Below are 10,273 nucleotides of genomic sequence, written 5' to 3' on the forward strand. Positions count from 1 at the left end.
CAAAGGCGCAACAATTTGAATAAATGAAGCCTATTTGGGACAGAAGTCAGATTACAACAAACATGTACTAGTGAGAAGTATGAGTAGCAGAGCCAGGACTACAATGCGGCAAGCCAGGCACTTAGGGTGTAAAATTTGAAAATGCAAAGTTCTATGAGTACCAGTCCCACACTTGCAGGACCCAGCAGTGAGAGCTTCCTAGAACTTTTGTGCCTTATGCATCTCACTTGTCTTAGCCTAGCCTTAGTACTTATGAGTATCAGAGCAAATGGAATGTATGAAGCCAAGCAGCGAAGGAAACTCAAAGATATAAAGTCCAAAGACAGGTTTAAAGGGAGAAAAAGATGAGCCAATGGAAAGCAAAAGATGGGAAAAACAAGCAAAAGATGACTATTGATTAAGAAAAAAAAAAAGAGGACAAAATTAAATCTCAATGAGATTAGAAAAATAAACCATTTACATTACAAATCAATAAGAAGTACATGGATTAATCAACAAGTAGTATTGAGGCACTACTTAACACCATTTTTAAAAAATAAACAAATCCCTACTTCATAAAATATTCCAAAATAAATTTCAGTTTGAATGAAATTTAAATGTTCAAAAACGAGAGACAGAGACAGGGAGACACACCCAGAGAGGAAAGACAGAGAGAAAGGGAGGGGGCAGCAGAAAGGACATCCAGAACTGCTGAATGAGGAGTTTGACAAATATTAACCCCCTAAAGCAACAATAAAACTAACGTTGTTAAAACTATTTAAAGTCTTGATATTGATCAAAAACATTACAACAAATTTGAGAAGTGCTGGTCCAAGAAAATCTACTGAATCTTGGTAAGAACAGTGAAGAGTGTGGTGTTTTAGCCTGGGGCTGCTAACATCCCACACTTGCTACCAATTCCTTGGTACAGAAGCTACCAGGGTAAGACAAGCTGTGATGACAGGAGGCTCCACTGCCAGAAGGAGCTAAATTAATTTGGAGAAGAATTCTATGCCCACAGGTATTGTCAAAAAGTTATTTCAACGGCAAAAAAGGAGGGAAAGCCAATATTACAGCTAATTTGAGTTTGCAATACCAGTTAGCGCAAGCAACAGATCAGCAGACCAACCAGAAATTTAACATGGAGAACTAAGGAATGAGACAGCCAAACTGGGCCTTGATAAAAATCTTTTTTCCTGCTGGTCTGGAAGACTGTGCACATGCACAAGACTGCAAACATGAAGGAAAGAAATGACAGGGCCACAGCAAGCTGCTCATTCCCGGAAAAAGATGAGGCCTTGCAAATGGAGAAAGTAAAACCCAGGCAGACTTTCTGAACTTTGAATGCATTCCCCAAGCCTCATAAAAACCAATGACAAAGGGAAGCTCGTTGCTTCAAGGAATTTAAACACGACCTCTGACCAATCAAAGGTTGGCCACTAAGATACGCTGACCCAGGGGGCCAATACTTGACAGCCATACTGAAAAATGAAAACAAGAAAGGATGAGCTAAGCAGAGACATCAGCAGTCACACACACACTCCATGGAGAAACAGACTGCATGGAATTAATTAGTTCAGCCAAGTCACTAAATAAACAAAAAGAGCAACCACCTCTAACTCTGGGGAGAAGGGAATCAAAACACAGATTATATTATCAAAAATATCCAGTTTTCATAAGATATGCAAAGAAACAGAAAAGCGTGACCCATACATGGAAGGGGGACAGTTTCAACAAAAACTATCTCTAGGGGAGCCTAGATTTTGAAGTTAGCCAATAAAGACTTCAAAGCAGCTACTATAAATATGTTCAAAGAACTAAAAGAAAACACTTTTAAAATAAAGGAAACTATGATGACAATGACTCAGCAAACAGAGAATATTAACTAAGAAATTATAAAAAAGAGCCAAATGGAAATTTCAAGTGGAAAGACAACAACTGAAATGAAAAATTCACTAGAGAAGCTCAAGAGGAGAATTAAGCTGGCAGAAGAAATAAGCAATAAATATGAAGGTAGATCAATTAAGGTTATACAATCTGAAGAAAAGAAAGAACAAGGAAATTTTCTTTTAATTCCAAAGTCAAGAACTGTAATAAGGAGTCTCACTCCACTTTTTAAATTTTTGATGTCTGACCACTGACTTATGTTAGGCCTCACCTCACTTTTCCCCTTTTGAACCCACAACTGAGCAGGCTAATAAGAAAGTCCACATGTGCCTTGCCTTTGGTCCCCATGGAAAATTCAAGTTTTGCTGATCCTCAGCCTGCACATGGGATCTCCCCAGCACCCTAGGCATTATAAAGGCATAACCCACTCCCTCTGTCTAACCCAAGGCAGGCCAGACCCACTTGTACTAACTCTACCATCCCCAGAAGTCTCTTGGGTGAATAATAAAATTTCTCTCAAATTTTGTTGGCTTGTGAAGTGCTTCCAGCATAGACATCCTACCTGTTAATTGGGAGGGTTACTTTCTACCTCCACAGGGTGACCACAGAATAGGAATGAAAGAGAGGACATCTCTATAAACCTTACAGAAATTTAAAGGATTATAAAGGAATATAATAAACTTAGAAAAAACGGACAATTCCCAGAAACAAAAATTACTAAAACTTAGTCAAAAAGAAATGGAAAATTTGGCCAGGTGCAGTGGCTCACACCTGTAATCCCAGCACTTTCAGAGGCCAAGACAGGCAGATTGCTTGAACTCAGGAGTTTGAGAACAGCCGCAGCAATATGGCAAAACTCCAACCCTATTCAAAAAAAAAAAAGTACAAAAAGTTAGATGGGTACAGTGGTATGCACCTGTAGTCCCAGCTACTCTGGTGGCCGAGGTGGGAGGATGACCTAAACCTGGGCGATCAAAGCTGTGGTGAGCTGTGTTACACCACTGAACTCCAGCCCAAGTCCCAGAGTGAGACCCTGTCTCAAAAAAAAAAAAAAAAGTAGAAAATCTGAATAGACATATAACAAGTAAATAAATTGAATTATTACATTAAAATCTTCCAATAAAGAAAACTTCAGGCTCCAATTTCTTCACTGGTGTATTCTACCAAACATCGAAAGAAAAAAATATTATCAAATCCTTTACAATTCTTCCAGAAAATAGAGAATTCATTCTGTTATGACAGTATTCCCTTGATACCATAGCCAAAGAAAGGCATCAGAAGACAAAAACTAAAACTTGTAAACAGATAAGATAATTCATATCTTAAAAATTTCTTCTTGAATCAATTTTATTAATTTGTATTTCTATAGGAATTTATCAATTTCATCTAACATTTCATGGTGGGAGTAGAATGCTGTTCAAAATATCCTTTTGTATTTTCTTAATACCTGTCCTTTCTAATATGGTGAAAGTGTTCTTTATCTGTGTTGGCCAATATGGTAGTCACTAGCTATGTCTTTGGAGCAATTTTAGAGTGACTAGTACAACTGAAAAACCGTCAAGTTTGAAACATTTGTATTTCATCTTCATTCATAATGGATATTATCTCAGGTTTGTTGGGGAAGAGGTTGGGTTTCCTTTTGTAGAGAGCTCCGTCACCCAGACCGGACTGCAGTGGCACGATCATAGCGCTGTAACCTCAAACTCCTAGGTTCAAGCAATCCTCCTGCCTTAGCCTCCTGAGTAGCTAGGATTACAGGCATATGTCACCACATCCAACTACTTTTTTATTTTTTTATTTTTTGAAGAGATGTTATCTCACTATGTTGCCCAGGCTGGTCTTGAACTCCTAGGCTCAAGCAATCCTTCCACCTCAGCCTTCTAAAGTGCTGGGATAGACGTGAGATACCACACTCAGCCTTTCTCAGGTTGTAAAATTCTAGACTGTTTATTTACTCTCATACTCTGAAGGTATCATTCCATTGTCTTACAGCCTCCATTGTTTCATTGAGAAGTCAGCCATTAATCTAATTGTCAATTCTTTGAAAGAATAACATTTCTTCTCGCCAACCTGGCAGATTTTAAAATTTTCCTCTTTAGCTTTGGCTTTCTACAGATTTACTACTCTAGACTAAGGTACGGATTTCTTTTTTATCCTGCTTAGTGTTAGTAAGGTTTCTTGAATCTATTGCTTAATAACTTTAGTTTTAGAAAGTTTTTCATGAAGGTTTTCAGCCATTCTCTATTCAAATATTGTTTCTGCCCATTCTCTCTCAACTCTTTGCCAGGATTCCAATTACACACTTTTGATCTCCTCAATGTCTCTATGTCTCCCTCAATGTCTTCAGTAGTTTCCATCCTTTTTTCTCTGAATTTTTCCACTTCACTAATTCTCCCTTCAGCTCTGTCAAATTCTCTTAAGCCCATCAAGTTCCCAATTTCAGTTAGTTTCCAAGTCTAAAATTTTCATTTTTTCAAGTTTCTAGTTCTCTGCTAAGAATGCTGAATCTTGTCTTTTATATTTGAACAAGGTAAGCATGGTATATTTAAGTCTGCTCCTAAAAATTCCAATACGAGAAGCCCCTATGGATCAATACTATCTTCTAATCCTTGTACTCAATTTTGTTCATGTTATTCGATCATGCCATGCTTGATTTTTTAAAATTATGAGCTGGACATTATATTTACAGAATGTTTATAGTAACATTAACAAGTAATATTACCTTCCAAACAGAATTTACAACATTTGCTTCTGCCAAGCACCTGAGACAATAAATTACCTCAATCTATTTTCAGGGTTTAAAGGTATTAAAAGTGGAGCAACAGTCCCTGTGAGGGCCTATCTACATCCAATTCACCCCTACTTCTAGGCTGTGGCCCTTCAGGGTACTAACACCAAATAAGAGTGATTCACCAAGATCACTCACAACCCACATTAGCAGGGCCTAAATTCCAATTCCTATCCCTCTAACCTTAAAAGGCTATCAAATTTACTACTCAGGCTGGGCACAGTGGCTCACACCTGTAATCCCAGCACTTCGGGAGGCCAAGGTGGGTGGATCACTTGAAGCCAGGAGTTTGAGACCAGCCTGGGCAATGTAGCGAGATCCTGTCTCTACAAAAAATACAAAAATTAGCCAGACACAGTGGTGCACACCTGTAGTCCTAGCTACTCAGGAGGCTGAGACAGGACAATCACTTGAGCCTGAGAGGTGAAGGTTGCAGTGAGCCAAGATTGGGCCACTGTGCTCCAGTCTGGGTGGCAGAAGTGAAACCCTGTCTCAAAAAAAAAAAAAAAAAAAAAAGTACTGCTCAGTTTTTCAGCTGATCCCTCAAAAAAACTCAGCAAATATTCACTGGAGAAAAACAGTCCCAAATACTAACCTTATATCTCTAAGCCTTTATTCTCTCCTAGACACACTCTTATTACCTCTCAAATACTTTCAAACTATTTCTCAATACTTTGAGGGGAAGGTCTGTATTTGGTTGGTGTTTCTAGTTGTTGTCTCATGGAAGACTGGCTTCCAATTATTTTCTTTTTTTGTTTGTTTGAAATGGAGTCTTGCTCTGTCTCCCAGGCTGGAGTGCAATGGCGTAATCTTGGCTCACTGCAACCTCCGCTTTCTGGGTTCAAGTGATTCTCCTACTTCAGCCTCCCAAGTAGCTGGGATTATGTGTGCCTGCCACTCCGCTTGGCTAATCTTTGTATTTGCAGTAGAGACAGGGTTTTACCATGGTAACTAGGCTGGTCTTTAACTCCTGGCCTCAAGTGATCCACCCACCTTGGCCTCCCAAAGTGCTAGGATTACAGGCATGAATCACTGTGCCCAGCCAGGTTTCCAATCATTTTCTATGCCATAACTGAGAGTCGAAGTATCAACCTCACTCTTAACTCTCTCATTCCCAACTCTCTCCTATATGGACTCACTCTTCTACCAGACAAAACTTCTCCATACCTACACCTATTTTCGTTTTCTATTTTAGAGGGGAAAATGTCCCTACATATTTATAACCTAACCCTCTTAATGTGTGTTCTTCATCCTATTTTAATCTACTCTAGAACTTTTAACACACCCATTATTCTCGCCACTGGGGTATTCCCAATAGCACATAACCAATGTAAGAACCTGGCCCTGCTCCCCTTCTGCCCACCTCAAGCTACCAGCTATCATTCCATTTCTCTCATTCCCATCCCTACCAAAGTTTAAAAATGTGGTCTAGATTCACAACCTCTATTTCCCCCATTACATATTCTTTAATCTCTTTTGCAATATGACTTCTATCCTCTTCTTTATAATGAAGTGAAGCTTTCTGTATTCCTAGGAAGAAAAATCCTCACTACTTAAATAATGGCATTCTCTCAGTTTGCTTGTTTTTTGTGCAGGATGCCACTGACCAGCTATATCTTTGTAATACAAATTCTTCACCCTTGGCCTCCAGAACACAACAGTCTCATGGTTCTTCTCCTTCTCTCTCTACAATTCACAGATTTCCTTACCGACTCCTCTTTTATTCACTTACCTCTTCAGTTTCTACCATTTATAAGATTCTACTCTTATACCCCATCTCACTTCTCTTTTAAAGAGTTTTAAATTTTCATCTCCAGCTCTGCTCTTCAAAGCTCTTCTTTAACTTTCCAACATCCTGCTGAATAATACTGGCAAGCACTTTGAATGCCACATGTTTCTAATTCAATTTATTATTCTCCTCAAACTAAATTTTCTACCTGCATACTACATCCAGATTAATGACATCATTATCATCCCTGGGCAGCAACAGTAGATATCTAATCTCTTTTTCTCCATCAGTATTCTATTACCAAATTCTGTCTATTCTACCTTCAAAATGAGTCATAAGTAGATTCCTTCCTTTCCAACTTAATTAGCACTGTCTGAATTCAGGTTGTTACAACTGCATATGTACCATAAAGATGGCAATAGTTTCTTAGCAGGTCTCTCACCTACAAATCTCTTCTCTTCACTACATGTTTCACCTACAACATAGAAGATATTTTATAAAATGCCTTTTCTTTTTTCTTTTTTCTTTTTTTCTCGAGGCAGAGTCTTGCTCTGTCGCCCAAGTTGGAGTGTAGTGACATGATCTTGGCTCACTGCAACCTCTGCCTCCCAGGTTCAAGCGATTCTTCCACCTCAGCCTCCAAGTAGCTGGAACTAAAGGTGTGTGCCACCAAGCCCGGCTAATTTTTGTATTTTTAGTAGAGACACGGTTTTGCCATGTTGGCCAGGCTGGTCGCGAACTCCTGACCTCAGGTGAGCCACCGCCTCGGCCCCTCAAAGTGCTGGGACTACAGTCTTGAGCCAGTGCACCCAGCCATAAAGTGCCTTTTCAAAACCCTTCAGGGTTGCTCACTGCAGCTCTATAATCTTACCCACCCATCCAGGCACATCTCTCACTAGAAGTTTTACAATATCACACCAGGTGAATCCCTGATGAAAACAGTAAGTTGGGAAAGACTATGATTGCCATCAAAGCCAGAAAAATGACTTAAAAACAAATGTGTTAACAATTATAAACTCTGGAAAAAAACCAGAAACAACTACCTATAGATTCTGAAGGGTAAACAAATGGAAGCAGGCTGTTGGGAGGAGTAGGAATCTGGACAAGTAACTGATAGTAGGGGGAATTTCATGTGTTTTTATAAAATTTGTCGGGAGGGAAATAGAAGTTTTGGCCCAAGGGCAGGCCACCATCACAGGGGTGGTGCAATGCAGGCAGCTAAATCTTCAACAGAAATTCCACAGGCTGCGCCTGGCTAGAAGAAAGGACCACAGGTGGAGGGTGACCACAGGTGGAGGTTAGTAGCAATCTAAGAGGAGCGAACTGACGAAGGGAATCCCCTAATTCTTATGACTCTTCAAGTCTAAGGCTGACCCCTTAGCCATGTAGACGTGCAGGACAGACTCAATGCAGCATCATAAAGGCCTAAAAATTTCAAATGAGATTTAAGCCAACTCCTACAGGAGACAAGACACAATCTGAGCCTAACAGGGTCTGAAGCTAAGTGCTAGTGAAATAAAAATAAAAATAAAAAATCAAGATTCTTCAAAGGAATTTAACAGAATTCAGAGTCTACACAAAATAGTATTCAAGAAACAATCCAAAAGTATTTGACTAAGAACCCAGAAAACATAGTCCATTCTAAAGGGAAAACTACAAATAAATTTTTTTTTTAACCTCAAAATGACTCAGATGTTAGAATCATCAGACAAGAACTTTACATCAGCTCTGATAACTACGCTGATGGAGGTAAAGATACTTGAAATGACTGAAGAGATTGAAACTCTCAACAGAGAAATAAAAACGTACTTAAAAATAAGAATTTTAACCGCCGAGACCGCGTCCGCCCCGCGAGCACAGAGCCTCGCCTTCGCCGCTCCGCCGCCCGTTCACACCCGCCACCAGCTCACCATGGATGATGATATCGCCGCGCTCGTTGTCGACAACGGCTCCGGCATGTGCAAGGCCGGCTTCGCGGGCGACGATGCCCCCGGGCCGTCTTCCCTCCATCTTGGGGCGCCCCAGTCACCAGGGCGTGGTGGTGGGCATGGGTCAGAAGGATTCATATGTGGGCGACGAGGCCCAGAGCAAGAGAGGCATCCTCACCCTGAAGTACCCCATCGAGCACGCATCGTCACCAACTGGGACGACATGGAGAAGATCTGGCACCACACCTTCTACAATGAGCTGCGTGTGGCTCCTGAGGAGCACCCCGTGCTGCTGACCGAGGCCCCCCTGAACCCCAAGGCCAACCGCGAGAAGATGACTCAGATCATGTTTGAGATCTTCAACACCCCAGCCATGTACGTGGCCATCCAGGCTGTGCTGTCCCTGTACGCCTCTGGCCGTACCACTGGCATCGTGAGGGACTCTGGTGACGGGGTCACCCACACTGTGCCCATCTACGAGGGGTATGCCCTCCCCCACGCCATCCTGCGTCTGGACCTGGCTGGCCGGGACCTGACTGACTACCTCATGAAGATCCTCACTGAGCGTGGCTACAGCTTCACCACCACGGCCGAGCGGGAAATCGTGCGTGACATCAAGGAGAAGCTGTGCTATGTCGCCCTGGACTTCGAGCAGGAGATGGCCACGGCGGCTTCCAGCTCCTCCCTGGAGAAGAGCTACGAGCTGCCCGATGGCCAGGTCATCACCATTGGCAACGAGCGGTTCTGCTGCCCTGAGGCTCTCTTCCAGCCTTCCTTCCTGGGCATGGAGTCCTGTGGCATCCATGAAACTACCTTCAACTCCATCATGAAGTGTGACGTGGACATCCGTAAAGACCTGTACGCCAACACAGTGCTGTCTGGTGGCACCACCATGTACCCTGGCATTGCTGACAGGATGCAGAAGGAGATCACTGCCCTGGTGCCCAGCACGATGAAGATCAAGATCATTGCTCCTCCTGAGCGCAAGTACTCTGTGTGGATCCGCGGCTCCATCCTGGCCTCGCTGTCCACCTTCCAGCAGATGTGGATCAGCAAGCAGGAGTATGATGAGTCTGGCCCCTCCATCGTCCACCGCAAATGCTTCTAGGCGGACTGTGACTTAGTTGCGTTACACCCTTTCTTGACAAAACCTAACTTGCGCAGAAAACAAGATGAGATTGGCATGGCTTTATTTATTTTTTTTGTTTTGGTTTGGTTTTTTTTTTTTGGCTTGACTCAGGATTTAAAAACTGGAACGGTGAAGGTGACAGCAGTCGGTTGGAGCGAGCATCCCCCAAAGTTCTACAATGTGGCCGAGGACTTTGATTGTACATTGTTCTTTTTTTTAATAGTCATTCCAAATATGAGATGCATTGTTACAGGAAGTCCCTCGCCCTCATAAAAGCCACCCCACTTCTCTCTAAGGAGAATGGCCCAGTCCTCTCCCAAGTCCACACAGGGGAGGTGATAGCATTGCTTTCGTGTAAATTATGTAATGCAAAATTTTTTTAATCTTCGCCTTAATACTTTTTTATTTTGTTTTATTTTGAATGATGAGCCTTCGTGCCCCCCCTTTTTTGTCCCCCAACTTGAGATGTCTGAAGGCTTTTGGTCTCCCTGGGAGTGGGTGGAGGCAGCCAGGGCTTACCTGTACACTGACTTGAGACCAGTTGAATAAAAGTGCACACCTTACAAAATAAATAAATAAATAAGAATTTTAGACCAGGTGCAGTGGCTCATGCCTGTAATCCTCCCACTTTGGGAGACTAAGACAGGCAGATCACTCTAGCCCAGGAATTCAAGAGCAGCCTGGCCAACATGATGAAACCCCGTCTCTACTAAAAACACAAAAATTAGCTGGGTGTGGAAGGACATGCCAGCTACTCGGGAGGCTGAGGTGGACAGATCATTTGAGCCCAGGAGGTGGAGGTTGCACTGAGCCAAGATCACACCACTGTACTC

The 10,273-nt window shown here is 42.1% G+C and overlaps 1 pseudogene across 1 annotated transcript; it reads left to right on the forward strand.

Moving 5' to 3' along the window:
• The first annotated feature begins 8,215 nt into the window (after nt 1-8,215).
• LOC104655172 lies at nt 8,216-10,007 on the forward strand (annotated as a pseudogene). Its single transcript, XR_746932.2, has one exon. The product of XR_746932.2 is annotated as an actin, cytoplasmic 1-like (transcript).
• Nucleotides 10,008-10,273: the final 266 nt, after the last annotated feature.

The sequence above is a fragment of the Rhinopithecus roxellana genome, chromosome 14 (genome assembly GCF_007565055.1).
Source record: "Rhinopithecus roxellana isolate Shanxi Qingling chromosome 14, ASM756505v1, whole genome shotgun sequence".
NCBI lineage: Eukaryota > Metazoa > Chordata > Mammalia > Primates > Cercopithecidae > Rhinopithecus > Rhinopithecus roxellana.